We start from the raw sequence: 17140 nt of genomic DNA on the forward strand, positions 1-17140 counted from the left end.
TTGTCGAGGTTATGATAGTTGGCGAGATTAGTTGTCGAGGTTATGATAGTTGGTGTAATTACTTGGCGAGGTTATGACAATTGGCGAATCTTGTTGTCAAAGTTAAGACAGTTGGTGAATCTTGTTGTCGAGGTTAAGACAGTTGGTGAATCTTGTTGTCGAGGTTAAGACAGTTGGTGAATCTTGTTGTCAAAGTTAAGACAGTTGGTGAATCTTGTTGTCGAGGTTAAGACAGTTGGTGAATCTTGTTGTCGAGGTTAAGACAGTTGGTCAGTCTTGTTGTCGAGATTAAGACAATTTTTGAAATTACTTGTCGAGGTTATGACAGTTTGCGAAATTAGTTGTCGAGGTTTTGACAGTTGGTCAAATTAGTTGTCGGGGTTTTGACAGTTGGCGAAAATGGATGTCGAGCTTCCACTGTTTGGCCTTTCCTCACTTTCTGCTATTTGTATTCGCTCTTGATATGACGGAATACGTAACGTGCCTTTTTGTAATAACGGTAAAATCGGGTATACCCTCTTGTGCTAATTCGATTCCCTGGGACTCTTGGAGTCTTATATGGATGGTGTATTTGCCGTCCACTTACGTCGACGAAAATATCCCCAAAGTTAGCAAGATAGGCTAGCTGAATATATAGGCCTCGTAGGAATTTTTTTATATAATACAAATTTACTAAACGAATACCGGTCTTTGTTCTTATACCTGGATTTCGTAATTCAGCCGAGCGCCAGCAAAGAAGTAAAATTATTTTTTAGTGATCAAAAGGCCCTTCGATCACGTCGCTACTACCTGTTCAGACTCCAGAGCAGACGACATAGTCGCATTTCTTTCTGGATGTATTTCAGTCTCTATTTAGGGGGAACTGAAAAAACCCCTTTGTGGAAATAAATAGCATGAAAGATAAAGTAGAGTTATCATTAAGAAATCTGAGATTCTGGTGAAGTTATAACAGTATGGGATTCCATGGGTTTCTGTTCTGTTAAGGAGCTTCGAGTAAAAAACATCTTAACTCGAGTGTAGATAAAAGAAAAGGTAAAGATAAAGGAAGAAGAAAAGAGACCTTTTTTGTCTTTTTCTTATGCTAATGAGTTCCGTGCCTGTTTTAATTACGAACTAAATAAGCGTAAAAGTATAGAAGAAGGTAGCTAGCTCCTTTGGGGGGACACACGGGACCGACTTCTTACTTTCCAAGGAAAGTACTAAAACTAAATTTAGCTTTCTAAAGCTTGGAAGTTACTCACGTCACTACTTCTTCAGGCCCATCAGGGCTAAAACCCAGAACTGTTCTTTCTCATTGTACCTTAAAGGGAAGATGAAAAAGAATAACTTAAAACTAAGAGAGGTTGGATTTAGTACGAGAGAGTCTCGACTTTGATCATTGGCTAATAAAAATAAGGTGATTTAGCAAGGAAAGCCACGTGTTACTTACCATTATGGCCTCTAAGTCCAGTAGAGAAGTAAACATCACAGGGGCGGGGGAGATCTGATTACCTTCTTGGGTTATTTTCCACCGCTAGAGGTTGTGTCAGACTGCTATGGACCATGTTCGAGGTTATGTCAGTTGGTGAAAATGGTTGTCGAGGTTGTGACAGTTGGTGAAATTGGTTGTCGAGGTTGTGACAGTTGGTGAAATTGGTTGTCGAGGTTGTGACAGTTGGTGAAATTGGTTGTCGAGGTTGTGACAGTTGAGGAAATTGGTTGTCGAGGTTGTGACAGTTGAGGAAATTGGTTGTCGAGGTTATAGCAGTTGGCGAAATTGGTTGTCGAGGTTATAGCAGTTGGCGAAATTGGTTGTCGAGGTTATAGCAGTTGGCGAAATTGGTTGTCGAGGTTATAGCAGTTGGCGAAATTGGTTGTCGATGTTAAAACAGTTGGCGAAATTTGTAAGAATTTTACATATTGCAAGCATCCCTTTAATTCAATTCAATGCAATGGCGAGAAAGGATCGTGATTTGGGCCTCTTGTCACGAAATCGGTTTTAAAAACAGTCACGCTCTCTCCTCGGTGGTGTAGTTGAGAGAGATCTGAGAGACCACCCTGCCCCGCAGGTCAGGTTAACAATAGCTCGCAACAGCCGTATTTAACATTGAAAGAAATATAGGCTTATTTTCTCCTTGTTTTTGGTCTAGATGACGCTACACTTTTAATGGGAGGCCAAAAAAGGGGTTATTTTTACAGCTTGGTTTAGATATTAGGTAACTTTAATCTCTTTTGACAAAAGGATTAGCCTGGGAAGACTCATGTTACATAACTAATGGCAGATTTTGCTGTTAAATAGCTAAGCCACTAGTTTGGTCAATTATTTCGAGATTAGCGTGCTATCTTGATTTGGATTTATACATACGTTTTCTCATTTACAAGTTATAAGCGTTATGAATGTAAAAAGGAAATGTTTTTGGCCTAAAATGAAAACGGGGAAACGATTGATCAAGTTTAGTGGTTTCTCATAACTTGACAAGCTGTAAGTGCTTTTCACTGTTTTTCACGTTGCTAGTTTTTTTTCTTAATATATATTACCGCTACAATTAGAATATACAGGGTGTTCTCCAAAAAGGGTAATAACAGGGATAGATTTTATTTTAGAAGTAGGAACGGTTAGTATTTACTTCAGTTATTCCGACTCATAGCTCACCCAGTATAGAGCCCCTCCCTCCAACACGTATCAAAAAGTTTAAATTATCTTATTGGCTCACTTAAACTACGTTTTGATGACGTTGCTGACGGGGACGGCGAAAAATACGTAATCCCTTTTTACCTCCGTCGCTATGACCCGCCTCTTCTTTCATTCCCCCCCCCCTATCACGTGGAAGGGGGTTGGGACTTTGACGCGCGCCCACATTACTCTGTTCTCCATTCCTACTTTTAAAATTAAATCTATCCCTCCCCTAACATAAGTTATGACTGGAGTGTTTTAGGGATGAACACCCTGTATGTATAGTTGGTGGTATTATTAATACGTTAGCCTATAATAGGTGTTGTTATACATTGGAGGACCAGTGTTTTTCGGTGTTTTTTATTTAGGGTGTAAAAAACCTTGTACGCTTAATTTGATGAATTATCCAATCGAAATTAATTAAATTTATGTTAATGAGGTATTAGTTACACCTTTACTAATCGGGTTGTTTTTTTCTTCTTTCTATTTTGGAAATCAACGCACTGCTCACGAAATAAATTAGTATGCTACATTGCAGACCTATGGAATACATGAGACCAGGAGTCCATCACAGGGAGGGGGATTATGGACTTCTGATGAGACCTTAATTAGTATGATTTCTCTAATAATGACGTCAGAAAAAATTGTCATGAGACTAAATTTTTTTAAAGGTTAACCCTTGACCTTTGTTGAAAAGTCCAAAATTATTTTGACAGTGACGTCAACAATACAAAGAATATATATGAATAAATTCACGGTATTAATTTATTTAATTGGTGTTAATTCGATATTAATTTTAAAATATTACCACTTACTTTTTAAACTCCTGTATACACGTGTGACGTCACTTTCGCGCCCTATCTACTATGTAGTACCAAATAACGTTTCTCCTAATAAATAATAATTGTTTTAAACTCGACCAAACGTATAAAATTAATCAAAACGGAACGCCGCCGACTTAAAACGCGTGGTAAACCGAAAAGGCTCGAATTCCGTTCCAGGATTTACATAACGAGCGTTCGAGGCTCTTTTCGTTATTTGTTCGGTCAGGAATACATACAGCTACTAGGAATAATTGTGTACGTGCCATTTTTTTCAACGTATCTGGGCCTACTTTGTGGGAGGAGCTATCATTAGTATGACGAGTTTTACGTGGCCAATAATCAATCTCGCTGCGCGTTGCTACCAACCAATGAAGTAACAGTTTTAAAGACTTTGGCCAGAATTATGAGGCGTGACGTGCAGTACGTTCTCAAGCCCGGCCCACAAATCCTGCATAGAAATTAACATAGGATATATTAGGCCACAATTACCAACTAATGAAATTACAATTAGAAAGACATCAGAATTATTAGCCGTGACGTGTTGTAAGTTCTCAAGCCCGGCCCACAAAACCCGCATAGAAATTAACATGGGATATATTGGGCCACAATTATTCCTAGTAGCTATATGCATTCCTCCTGGTTTTCTATGAATTGGATTAGAACCCATTTCATTTTGTTTTCGTCGTACGTGATCAAACTGTTAATGATGTAACAATGTGGGTGAAAGAGAGAGAATAGTATTAAAGAGGATTATTATAATTAGATGAAATATACACACGATTGTGTTTTAGCTTAATTACTAAAGTAAATGCGAACACGTTCCTTTTACAAGTGTTACTCGTTCTCGAGAAATTTTGTATTCATCACCTCGCGTTCGCTCGCCGCTTTTCACAAATTGTCCAAAGGGTTTTAAATGATTTTCTGACCAGCTTTGGTCTCCCCTTGGTCTTCGAGTACTGTGTGTGAATTGCTAAGGATGCGTAGTACCAATTTTTCTTAATATATAAGGAATTGTTTTAGGATTTCTTTTTTTTTAATTTTAAAATAGGGTGTTTTTGATAAGTCTATCATGCCATAATTAAAGGGTTGTGTGTTCTTAGGGTCAAAATAAGTAGTGGAGGTTTCGTCAAAGAAAATTCATGGGGTTTTAGAACATTTTTGTTAATCAAATTTTGACTTCCAAACATTGATTGGTCCCAAAAACATTAAAACAAGGAAATGTAGTTAAGCATTACCGTCTTCCTATCAATTCCAACGGCTTACATACTCTGGAAATATAACGAAAATGCCTTTTATTCTTGCTGAAAATTATTATATACCGTGCAGTTTTATAAATTCAAATACGACAAATTGCAATAATTATAATTTATTATTATGAAAATTTTTAATTATCTGTATACAGGGTGTTTTTGATAAGTCTGGTGGCATAAATTAAGGGAGACTGTGTTCTTTGGGAAATCATCGATTTTGAGTCAAAAATGTTCTATACTTCTATCGCCTCCATTTTCTTTACCACAAGGGACAATGCTGTTTTCGAGTCAAGATTGTAAAGAGGATTTTACGCATGACCCCTTAAATAAACTTAATTAAGAAAATGATTTAGACAATTATTTCTAATTAAATTTAATCAAGGGGTCATCCCTAAAACACTAAAGTCAAATCATAACTCGAAAACAGTGTCCCTTGTGGCAAACAAAATGGAAATAGAAGTACAGAACATTTTCGACTCAAAAACGAACGATTTCCCAAAGAACAAACATCCCCCTTAATTTATGCCAACAGACTTATCAATCAGAAACACCTTGTATATCTACATCTAAAACTGCCCAATTTTTGTAACTCCAAGTTATGAGTTTCTATAAACGTACCTGTGTATATACATACAATATGGGAATCCATAATTAGGTAACCATAGCCTACTTAGGATAAGGCCAACCAACTTAACTTAACTAAGACTCGAAAAGATATTCTTCAGTAAGTTTGATGGTTGTATGATATTAGAAATGGAGGAGCTCTTAATTAGGGTCTGGAGGTAAAAACCTTGAGATGGTCTTTGCTTGCTCGCTCTCTCGCTCCTTAGAGCAAACAGGAATAAATTAATTTTGACGAGAAGTCATACATAAAGAAGGAATAACAAGGTTTTAGCATCCTGTGCATGCGTGCAACCGACCTACAGTATAGGTGTGTGTATGTGTACCTTTCTTTTGATGTTTGAACTGTACCACTGGAAGAAAGCGTACTAGCGAATGAATGAATGAAACGAGGGGTAAAACACTATTGAATTTAATTCGGCGGTAAATAGTCTGGACAATATTTAAGCAATGAAAGGAGAGTAAGTCAAAGGGGGAAGGTAACTTGAACGGTACAGTCTATGTCTGTATCTCACGCGCACTTACCTCGGCGCAATGGGGAGGAGTAAGATGTCACATGATCTTATCCTATAAGAAGGAAATTGAAAAGGTTTAGACGGTTTACAACAGTGAGCACTTCGTCCTTGGTTGTGAACAAATTTTTCTCTGTTGCGCATGTGCCGAACTGTATTACCGAGCCAGTAAAGTGCTCGGTACTGGTTTTGAAAGGGGCGGAGCTGACTAAGAATTTGGTCTCTCCGATCCTTCTTCTATTTGGGCTCACTGCTGTACCCCTCGCTAAGGAAAAAGATAAATTTATGCGTTTGGCGTTTTCTCCTTAGTGATTTCATCCCTTTTTCTTTTTCCAAGTACTTAATTACATCTATCTCCATAATTATTTTTTTGTTCTTTCTCGTCAGAAGAAATCCTTGGGTGATCGTGTGTCTACTCTAGCTCTCCGCGGAATTTTTGATTAAGACAGTGTAGAAAGTATACTGCCTAGATCCTAAAAACTCTTTCCCCTTAGCGCTGAAGAGAGGAAGTACTTCTACTTCCGTTAACATAAGTTTGGTTTTCTGAGAATGAGATCCGTCTCAATCACTATATACTTAAATTAAGGCCAATATCCATACACTTCTTTTTGGTTCAGAGCCTCCAAGTGATTTGCCAAAGGTTATATTGAGTTTTTCTTCAAAACTTATTCATATAACCCTAAGTATTTAGTACCGTTTGAAAGGACTTCAGTGTATTTCTTAAGGACCATTCAGATTGGACTAAAATATTACTTTCACGTCAGTGAAGTCGCTTGGCTCGATTAATTAGACACGTGTCAAAGATTCGCGGGTTATATTTTGAAAATATTGCAATTTCGTCTGGGCAGTGAGTGTCGAGATGGCGCCACTTCGTTAGCGTGACCTTTCTTTAGCCATAGCTCACTTGATCATGCCTAAGTTACTGACGCGTGATTGAAAGCAGGGTTGTTTGATTTAAATCATGATTTTAATCAAGCGATTTTTTTAAAAAAATCATTTGATTAAAATCAAGAATATATTTTTAATTTTAAAAAAGGTTTTCTAAGATTCCAAGAAGTAGTTTAAGAAACTCGAGAAGAAACTTAACTAGAAAAGACCTAAAATTAAAAAAAAATCATGGTTTTGGTATATTTCAGTTCAAGTTTTTCCCAGAACTCCAGTTTGTCTTGCTGGATAGGCTAGGAAATGATATAGCGGTCAAGCTAGTCTTTTTATACAAGCATTTGAATAGTAACAATATCCAATAGCTGCTAAAATGTCATGATTATTTTGCTTTTGATTAATTTTGACTCAAAAGTTTTCATGTTGGTAATTTACTATCTAGTAGTTCAATAAAAATCAAAAAAATCAAATAAATCCGATTTAAATCAAAAAAATCGATTTGATTTTTTTGAAAAAATCAAAAAAATCAAAAAAATCAAATAAATCCGATTTAAATCAAAAAAATCGATTTGATTTTTTTGAAAAAATCAAAAAAATCAAATAAATCCGATTTAAATCAAAAAAATCAATTTGATTTTTTTGAAAAAATCAAAAAAATCAAAAAAATCAACAACCCTGATTGAAAGAGTTATGTACGCTTTAGCAGACGATATTATGGAAAGTTTTATGGTTCTTTGCGCGGTAGGCTATTTGTTTGTAATTTGAATGATCAGCTATTTCAGTATTCAAAAGCCGACGCGATCACAACAAATTTAACGAACGACGTTAACGTATTAAATATTACCAGGGATAGATTTAATTTTAGAAGTAGGAATGGAGAACTGGGTAATGTGGGCGCGCGTCAAGGTCCCGGACCCCCTTCCACGGGACGGGGGGGGTATGAAAGAAGAGGCGGGTCATAGCGACAGAGGTAAAAAAGTAATTACGTATTTTTCGCCGTCCCCGTCAGCAACGTCATCAAAACGTATAGTTTAAGTGAGCCATGCAATAAGATAATTTTAACTTTTCGTTACGTGTTGGAGGGAGGGGCTCTATACTGGGTTGTCTATGAGTCGGACTGAAGTAAATACTAACCCCGTTCTCCATTCCTACTTCTAAAATTAAGTCTATCCCTGATATTACTCTAGTGTGAATGGGCCTTAAAATCATTGACATTTGCAGTAAGATAAACTGAGATTCAGTCCATGAAAAATAAACAGTACATTGAATTGGAAATAGAATAAATAATCGAAGGCTTCTCAACTGTGACTAGTAGGCTAACGGTTCGGGAAGTCAAATTGTCAACCATCATCCCACGACCCAACTTGGATGGAGTAGGTAGGCCTAGTTTTTAAATTTTTACGCGGCGTATTCTTTCTGGGTTCTTCTTCTAGAAAAGAGAAAGGTTACTTAGGTGAGGGCTTTATAGACAATGTCCCTTAACACACGTAGGTGGCAGTTGAGAAGGTCCCATAGCCTTTGGTACTGGTGTAAAGTGCCATGGGGGGCGTATAGATTGGGACTTAGTTGATAAGAGCATCTGGCATTTTTTCTCATGGAGACTTTGAAGTGAAGATCTCTCACGGGAGAGAGAGAATGAGAGGAGTGCGCCTATGTTTTCTGGTTTTCTTACTTAAGGTTTTCTTCTCCTTGGGGTTTCCAAGGCTTGCAAAGAGGGGTTGATGTCCTGCCTACCTACTAGGGCTGGGGCTGGGGCTACTGCCCACTCATTGATTCAAACTTGAGACACTAGTCTTACTTAGATAACCTTCACTGAATAAAGAAAAGAAATATGCCTAGACATACGTGTGGGCAATCTTGGGTGAATTAAGACACTTCTTGAAATTCAAGAATGTATTTTCATTTATAAGTTAATGAATAGTTAAGTTAAATTATTTAAATATAATGTTTTTCTTAGTAAGTTTCTGAAACGTGTTTTAAGTATCAGATTCATTTATCTTTAAAGGGGTTGTAGGGTGTACAGGGTGTTTCTGATAAGTCTGGTGGCATAAATTAAGGGGGATGTTAATTGTTTGGGAAATCGATTTTGAGTCGAAAATGTAACTTGTACTTTTAAGACACAGGGGCATGCATTATCAAGCACCAGGTACGACCCTACCAAGAAGTGATATCTAGTTTTATTAGGGAGAAGGTATAAGTGGCCTTAGTATTTGCGCGCCATAGTCCCAGTCCCCCTTTCAAAATACAAGGGGGGAGGTAAAAGGAGGCCCCGGGCTATTTCGCCAGACTCTCCTCAGTCGGAAAATATGACTGTAATTTTCGTCATTCGCGTCGCGCTGACGTGGGTTTTCAAGAACCAATGAGATGCTGGTTGTAATTTAGAGGCGGCGGGGATTAACTCCGGACCTCCGTTTGGACTGGAGATGAAGCTAGAAATGTGGCGAATTTGTACCTTCTCCCTAGTAAACTAGATATCTCTGCTTGCTTATGGAACATCTCTTATGAACTTATGCTTTAATTTATAAAAATAGCAATTGAATTAGTTTCATCATCGCGTTTCAACTTTAATTAATGCTTATTGAAAGAAATATATATATTTAAAAGTGTAAAGGGAATATATATCGCAATTAAGGTAAACACTTCAAACTATATCGTATTAAATTGTAAAGTATATATTACGTAAGGAAATTCCAATATGTTCGAAATTATGTACTGTATACCATATAGTTTTAAGCTTTTGCCTATATGCTTATCGTAATATATAGTCCCTAATCAAGAAATTCGGCCGGTCAGTATATACTTTTGGACATAGCGAGCACGGCCACGCTCCCTTTTGAATATCTCCTATATTGTTTAAAGACCAGTGTCCCTTCTCGGTCTCGGTTATATCGCTCTGGCTCTGGCATTGTTACTTGAATGAAAATGGTTTTGTTTAATTGTACAGATATATCTATCAAACCGGGTCCTATAATTCCCATAAAATCCTAGATTTTCGAACTTGTCCTAGACCTACAATATCCTATAATTTTATGAAAGAATTTTATCAAAGAATATTTTATAGTGGTTTTTATTGTATTATATATGAGCATGCATTTTTAGTCCTATATTTTTCTATAATAACACATTTTCCTCCTATAGTTTCCTATATAAACACATTTTACTCCTATATTTTCCTACAAAAACACATTTTCCTCCTATATTTTTCTATAAAAACACATTTTACTCCTATATTTTTCTATAAAAACACATTTTACTCCTATATTTTCCTATAAAAACACATTTTACTCCTATATTTTGATTATTTTCCTATAAAAATACATTTTACTCCTATATTTTCCTATAAAAACACATTTTACTCCTATATTTTCCTTTAAAAACACATTTTACTCGTATATTTTCCTATAAAAAGACATTTTACTCGTATATTTTCCTATAAAAACACATTTTACTCGTATATTTTCCTTTAAAAACACATTTTACTCGTATATTTTCCTTTAAAAACACATTTTACTCGTATATTTTCCTTTAAAAACACATTTTACTCGTATATTTTCCTTTAAAAACACATTTTACTCGTATATTTTCCTTTAAAAACACATTTTACTCGTATATTTTCCTTTAAAAACACATTTTACTCGTATATTTTCCTTTAAAAACACATTTTACTCGTATATTTTCCTTTAAAAACACATTTTACTCGTATATTTTCCTTTAAAAACACATTTTACTCGTATATTTTCCTTTAAAAACACATTTTACTCGTATATTTTCCTTTAAAAACACATTTTACTCCTATATTTTCCTTTAAAAACACATTTTACTCCTATATTTTCATTTAAAAATACATTTTACTCCTATATTTTCATTTAAAAACACATTTTACTCCTATATTTTCCTATGAAAACACATTTTACTCCTATATTTTCCTATGAAAACACATTTTACTCCTATATTTTCCTATAAAAACACATGATTTTTCTCCTATATTTTCCTATAAAAACACATGATTTTTCTCCTATATTTTTCTATAAAAACGCCTTTTCCTCCTATATTTTCCTATAAAAAACACTTTTTTTCTCCCATAAAATCCTATAATTCCCATTTTTCTTATAAGGAGTTTAAATTTTTGGCCGGGCTCCCTGTGTTGTTACCTTAACCATTTATTTGAAAAGTCTTGGACATAAAGCGGCGGGGAGTCTCAGTTTTCACTAATTAACACGATATAGGGTATGGATAGCGCGTTAACCCCTTTAGTGGAAAGATTGCACCCAATATATAGCCGCATGCAGCCCAGTTTTAAAAGTTATATATATATATATCCTATTATTAATTAAGAACCTTAATTTAACCTTCGTAACTTTAAAAATAAAGTTAAAAATTATCGGGTGATTCTAGGTCGAAGCACATGCAACTTCCAACTTTTCCTAATTCAATTTAAGTCAAGAGATACTTAAACGCTCCAACAAGCATTTTTATAAACGTAAATATAGTTTATAAGATGTGTTCCGTAAGTATGACCAAGAAGGGATATCTAGTTTATTAGGAAGAAGGTATAAATTCGCCACATTTCTAGCTTTATCTCCAGTCCAAACGTATAGTAGGTCCGGAGTTAATCCCCGCCTCTAAATTACAACCAGCATCTCATTGGTTGAATTTGGTTCTTGAAAACTCACATCAGCGCGACGCGAATGACGAAAATTACTTCTATTTTCCAACTGAGGAGAGGCTGCGAAATAACCCGGTGGCCTCCTTTTACGTCCCCCCTTGTATTTTGAAAGGGGGACTGGGACTATGCCTGGCGCGAATACTTAGGCATCTTATACCAACTTCCTAATAAACTAGATATCACTTCTTGTTATAACATGAAATTAAATAAAACTGGTGTAACGTTTCCATACGACCAAAATAACACCGAGGGGTCCGCCACACAGTGTAATCTGTCTACAGACTGTACTTACACTAAAAGTATTGATTATAATTAAATATTTAAATATATTAGAATTGGTTGTGGTTATAGAAGAACGGAGTGAATATCCCCTCGAATATGAAATTCTAAGCTTTTGATTATAATTAAATAGAATTGGTAGTGATTACAGAAGAACGGAGTGAATATCCCCTCGAATATTAAATTCTAAGCTTATCTTTAATATTTTATGTACAATATTTTTTGGTGTAGTTGAATTAAGTTGGCTTGACTAAAAAACTGGGTTAGATACATTTGAAATTCTTTGTTGTTTTGTATATTTCTTATCAAACGAGACAGACGTCTTTACACAATAAGAAATTATTTTTCAACTTCAAAATGTTACTAACTTAGAAATGATATTATGTAACAATTTTTTTTCTGGCCAATTTGATAGAAACTTGAATTAAATTTGCATATTCCCCATGCATATCGTTACCGAGTTATTATATTTTAATATATAGCTTTAGGGTGTTATTTTATGCACTGATCCATGAACTATGGCTATAGCTAGTTTGGGAGTGTCTCTATCTATAGACTAGTGTCTGTTTAGTCTCGCCCTATTGTCTATAAACTGATTTACACCGCATTAAGTTCGTAGCAGACGATTGCACTCTCCAGGGACCTAATTGTGTATGTCCCGCACCCCACAGATATACCTGATCCACCCACGGTCACTCACTCATTCGGAGAGAGAATCGGAAAAACCCCTAAAAAGCATCGCATCAAAATAAGTCGATTTGGGTTTCATTTGAAGTATATTAACCAAGCGAAGTTATTGAAAGTGATGATTTTCCATCTGAAATCTGAAGGATTCTGGATGATTTTGCGTGCTTTAAAAATTTCAAAATTGGCTCAGAATCTTCATGAAAATTCATCTATTTAGGCCTGAATATATTTTACTGTTTCCTGTGTATTTTTCGGAATTTTCCCTGAATTTCCAACAAGCATTCTTATTGGTTAAAGTTTCAGCCAACCAAAGAAGAGAACGCGAAAAGTGCCTAAAACGTTTAAAATATTTGATGTATTTTTCACCTTTTTTGAAGCTGTCTATATTAGGCCAAAATATATTCTACCGTTTGCTATGTATGTTTCTGAGTTTGCCTGCAATTTCCAACAAGCAGAAGTCTTATTGGTTAAAGTTTCAGCCAACCAAAGATGGAAACGCGATAAGTGCCTGAAAAGATTAAAACATTTGATGCACAATTTCGATTAGGCCTTTGCTAAAAAATGAAGAAGAAGGGAAAAAACGGCTGAGGCTATGCTTTTCACGTTCCCATCTTTGATTGGCTGAATCTTTGACCAATGATATTGCTGGTGGCATTTTTGCATTAAAATTCGAAAGAAAAATATTACAGAGTAGAGTTTTGAGTCGAATATGTTTTATGACATTTTGTCCTAAGTTCAAGTTCAAGTTCATGATGGGATTGTTTTACGAATAACGATGGAGAAAGTGAAAGACAATTTTAATTTAATTAAAACGCTCTAACCATAACTATTTTAGGGTGGCCCTTTATAGGCCTATAATAACTTTAAATTAATTTACGTCGAAACTAAAAGCGTTGGACAATGGTCGTCTGGATGGATTCAGAGCTAGCTAGCATTAAACGCCTTCATCTTTGGTTTGGGGTGAGTTTAGTTTACCATCGCTCAGGGTGGATGCCCCACGGTTGTTAGTCGCGGGCTCTGCTCCTGACACGTGGCTTGGTGAAGTTTCACGTGACTCATGTTAAAAGTATACCCTGGCTGGCTGCATGTTCTTCTCCATTTGACCTGTACATCGGACACCTCTACATAGATAAACTCCAGCTCACTCTCACTCTCTTTGCAGCTTACCCCTGAACCCCAGTACAGTTTAACACGCCTGTCATTGTAGCTTTCGGGCGGCAAGCCATAGATGGTTTCTATAGACAGGGGTGAGAGTAATTCTTTGTTCCTATTAGGGATTATACGGTTTAGATGTTGGTCGGTCGTAAGGGGGGATTGGTTTCCGGTCATCCGAAAGTGGACAGGCATTAGCTAGGGTTTAAAACATGGACTTACTAATTCCAAAGAGGACCAGAGATGAAATTCCTCTTAGTCCATTGCGGCACTTACCTTCATTTCGAAATCAATGACAATTCAGGGAGCCCAACTGACCTATAATTCCTTTCTATAAAAATCCCTTATTTTTTAACCTGTCCTATATTATCCTATAATTTCATGACAGGTCCTATAATATCCTATAATTTCATGAAAGGTCCTATAATATCCTAAAATTTCATGAAAGGTCCTATATAATATCCAATAATTTCACGAAAAGTCCTATAATATCCTATAATTTCACGAAAGGTCCTATAATATCCTATAATTTCACGAAAGGTCCTATAATATCCTATAATTTCACGAAAGGTCCTATAATATCCTATAATTTCATGAAAGGTCCTATATTATCGTATAAATTCATGAAAGGTCCTATAATATCCTACATTTTTGACTTAGTTTGGGAAGTTTTCGTTTAATAGCATCAAATTTATCAAAATTTAGTTGACTCTTTTTATGATCGAGATCACATTTGACTAGAAATTGCTTGAATTTTGCTTCAAAGGCTCGCTCAGCATTTTCTTTATATATTATATTTTAATTTATTTAAGTTCCTCTGAATTTTCAAAATTAAATCCAATTTGTTAATTTAATTTCGATTTTTCTACATAGTTTGGAGTATTTTACGGATGACCCCTTAATTAAATCTAATTAAGAAACTGATTTAGACAATGATATCTAATTTAATTAATTAAGGGGTCATCCCTAAAACACTATATCAAATCATAACTCGAAGAAAACAGTGTCCCTTGTGTTAAACAAAATGGAGATAGAAGTTACGACATTTTTGACTCAAAATCGATTTCCCAAAGAACACAGTCTCCCTTAATTTATGCCCGAACTTTCAGAAATAAATCGTTTCAATATTCATTATTTTAAATAAGAAACTAGCTCGAAACTTCCTGTAAGAAACTTATGTTTGGCATTACTAACCAAAGATGAGGGTTCACCTACGTAAGACCATGCAGACACCATCTCCAGAGTCCAGACGAGCGCGTTTTTTAGCTTTAGAAGTTTGGGATCAGTTGCTTTCTCTCAGGGGGTATCAGAAGAAGGAGAGAGAGAAGGTTGGTCTTCTCAATTTTCCCAATGTTTACGATCGAATCCACGGGGTCACATTAGAGTTGGCAAGGAAGAGGAAAGCTTGGGATGGGTTCCCTGCACCTTCCTTCCTCTTATTCTTTCCTATCTCATCGTATCCGCAGCTTCTTTTTTTCTTCCGGTCCAGGCAGGATCTAGTGTTCTGCCCCTGACTACGCCGCCAAGGCCCAAACTCTTGGGCCCCCCCTCTCTTGTTCCCAGTCTCACTGCCTCTCTCGTCCTCTGTATATCAAGTTCATCGTCCGACTGGACCCAGCTGACCTCCCTCTGCTTTCTCTATATCAGACAGTCTGACAAGGGAACGTTATATAGTCAGGGAACACCCAAAAACTTACAAAAAGAAGGTCCAAAAGACACGCCAGAAATGTATTCCCATCTCTATAGGGGCTTAAGATGACTCCTCCCATTTTTATCAAACAAAATGGCGGCGAATTTTACAGATGCTTGTGGGGAAGTGAGCCTGATTGGCTTAGGAAGGAACTTGGCGCTTTTTTGGATTTACTAGAGGCATTTTTGTTAACGCCGCCATAAGCTATTGGCGCGGCTGACATTAGCTGTTGGTGCATCGTTCTCCATAGCCTTTTCAGAACAAATCTGCGAAAATACGGAGATAATCTCGTAAGTCCTGTAAACCTAACAGAATTAGCAATCGTCGTTTAGTCACATACCTTATTATAAACAGCGCATGCGCGAGTAGCGAGACGGAAGTCATATTTATACTTTTCCCCATAGATTCCCTTTGAACTGGTCTATCTTACTTATTTATACATTTAATCTTACTTGTACCGTGTTTCTCTATCGAAAAAAACACCAAAAATTGAGCAGTTTTCTTTAGCCTCTAGAGGGGGTATCGTTGAAATTTACACCATCATGTAAGGAGGCACAATGAAATTGGCTTTCCTTTAGTCGAGCGTTCCCTGTAATAACCTTCGCCCTCTTCCGCGTAACCCAGGGATAGCCGTACCGAATCCAATCAGAGCATTTTTCTACAGAAATCGATGATGGGACCGATGAATAGCCATCCCTATCCTATACCCACCACCATCTTCGCCCCCAATAAGTTCCGATTGAAAAAGATATTTTAGGGGAAAAAATTACTTTTTTGCTTTACTACTCTAGGGTGCATTTTCAATTCAATTTTTTCCTTTTTGGTCCATGGGATTTATAAAGACTAAGGAGTTTTGAAAGTTCAGTCAATTAGGATTTCATTTGGAAGTTTTCAGGATGAGCATTGCGGATCAGGGTTTGTAGTAAGACAAGTCTACAAGTTTGAAAACCAGTTTAATAGTTCATTGGACCACTTTTTTTAATTCGAACCCCGTGCCGGACTGGTCCCAGGGACTACTTTTTCAATTCGAACCCCGAGCCTCACTGGTCCCAGGGACTACTTTTTCAATTCGAACCCCGAGCCTCACTGGTCCCAGGGACTACTTTTTCAGTTCGAACCCCGAGCCTCACTGATCCCAGGGACTACTTTTTCAGTTCGAACCCCGAGCCTCACTGATCCCAGGGACTACTTTTTCAGTTCGAACCCCGAGCCTCACTAATCCCAGGGACCACTTTTTCAGTTCGAACCCCGAGCCTCACTGATCCCAGGGACCACTTTTTCAATACGAACCCCGAGCCTCACTGATCCCAGGGACCACTTTTTCAATACGAACCCCGAGCCTCACTGGTCCCAGGGACAACTTTTTCAATACGAACCCCGAGCCTCACTGGTCCCAGGGACCACTTTGATCATTAAAACTTAAATACCATAGGGTAAGGGGAACTGGTCCAAGGGACTGATTTAATTATTCAAGGCTAAAGTCTGGAGGACCGGTTTAAATAAATCCTTATTTTGAAGAAGGATTGGGATTGAATGTGTATTATGGGTTTCTTAGCCATTTATGCCATGCACTGAAGGTTCGTTAAATGTTGGGTTTTCAGTTGGCCTAAACCCTTTTCTTTGTAACTCGGCTAGAGTAAACACAAGACGGAGAAATGGTACCGTCCTTATTGTGTTTAATAAAACAAAACCAACAAAATGAAATCATTCGTACATAACGGTTTTATTTACTAGTTGCCGTCACATATAAACACATATTCATTCATTCATTCAGAATGTGTTTTTACGTAAATGTTTTTATTTTTATATATACTTTATTAGTGGTAGAGATACCAACCACACTGTGTCCTACATTCGAGCCTTACCATACCACAAACACCAAATACACTTACTATACAGGGTGTTTCTGATAAGTCTGGTGGCA

The 17140-nt window shown here is 36.7% G+C and overlaps 1 protein-coding gene across 1 annotated transcript in view; it reads left to right on the forward strand.

The window, feature by feature from the left end:
* LOC149679805 (zwei Ig domain protein zig-8-like) overlaps positions 1–17140 on the forward strand; it is a 329518-nt gene that overhangs the window by 15087 nt on the left and 297291 nt on the right. The window lies entirely within an intron of this gene.

The sequence above is a fragment of the Phalangium opilio genome, unplaced genomic scaffold, assembly GCF_054372755.1.
Source record: "Phalangium opilio isolate 3A_F unplaced genomic scaffold, DU_Popi_V2 ptg000041l_1, whole genome shotgun sequence".
Taxonomy (NCBI): Eukaryota; Metazoa; Arthropoda; class Arachnida; order Opiliones; family Phalangiidae; genus Phalangium; species Phalangium opilio.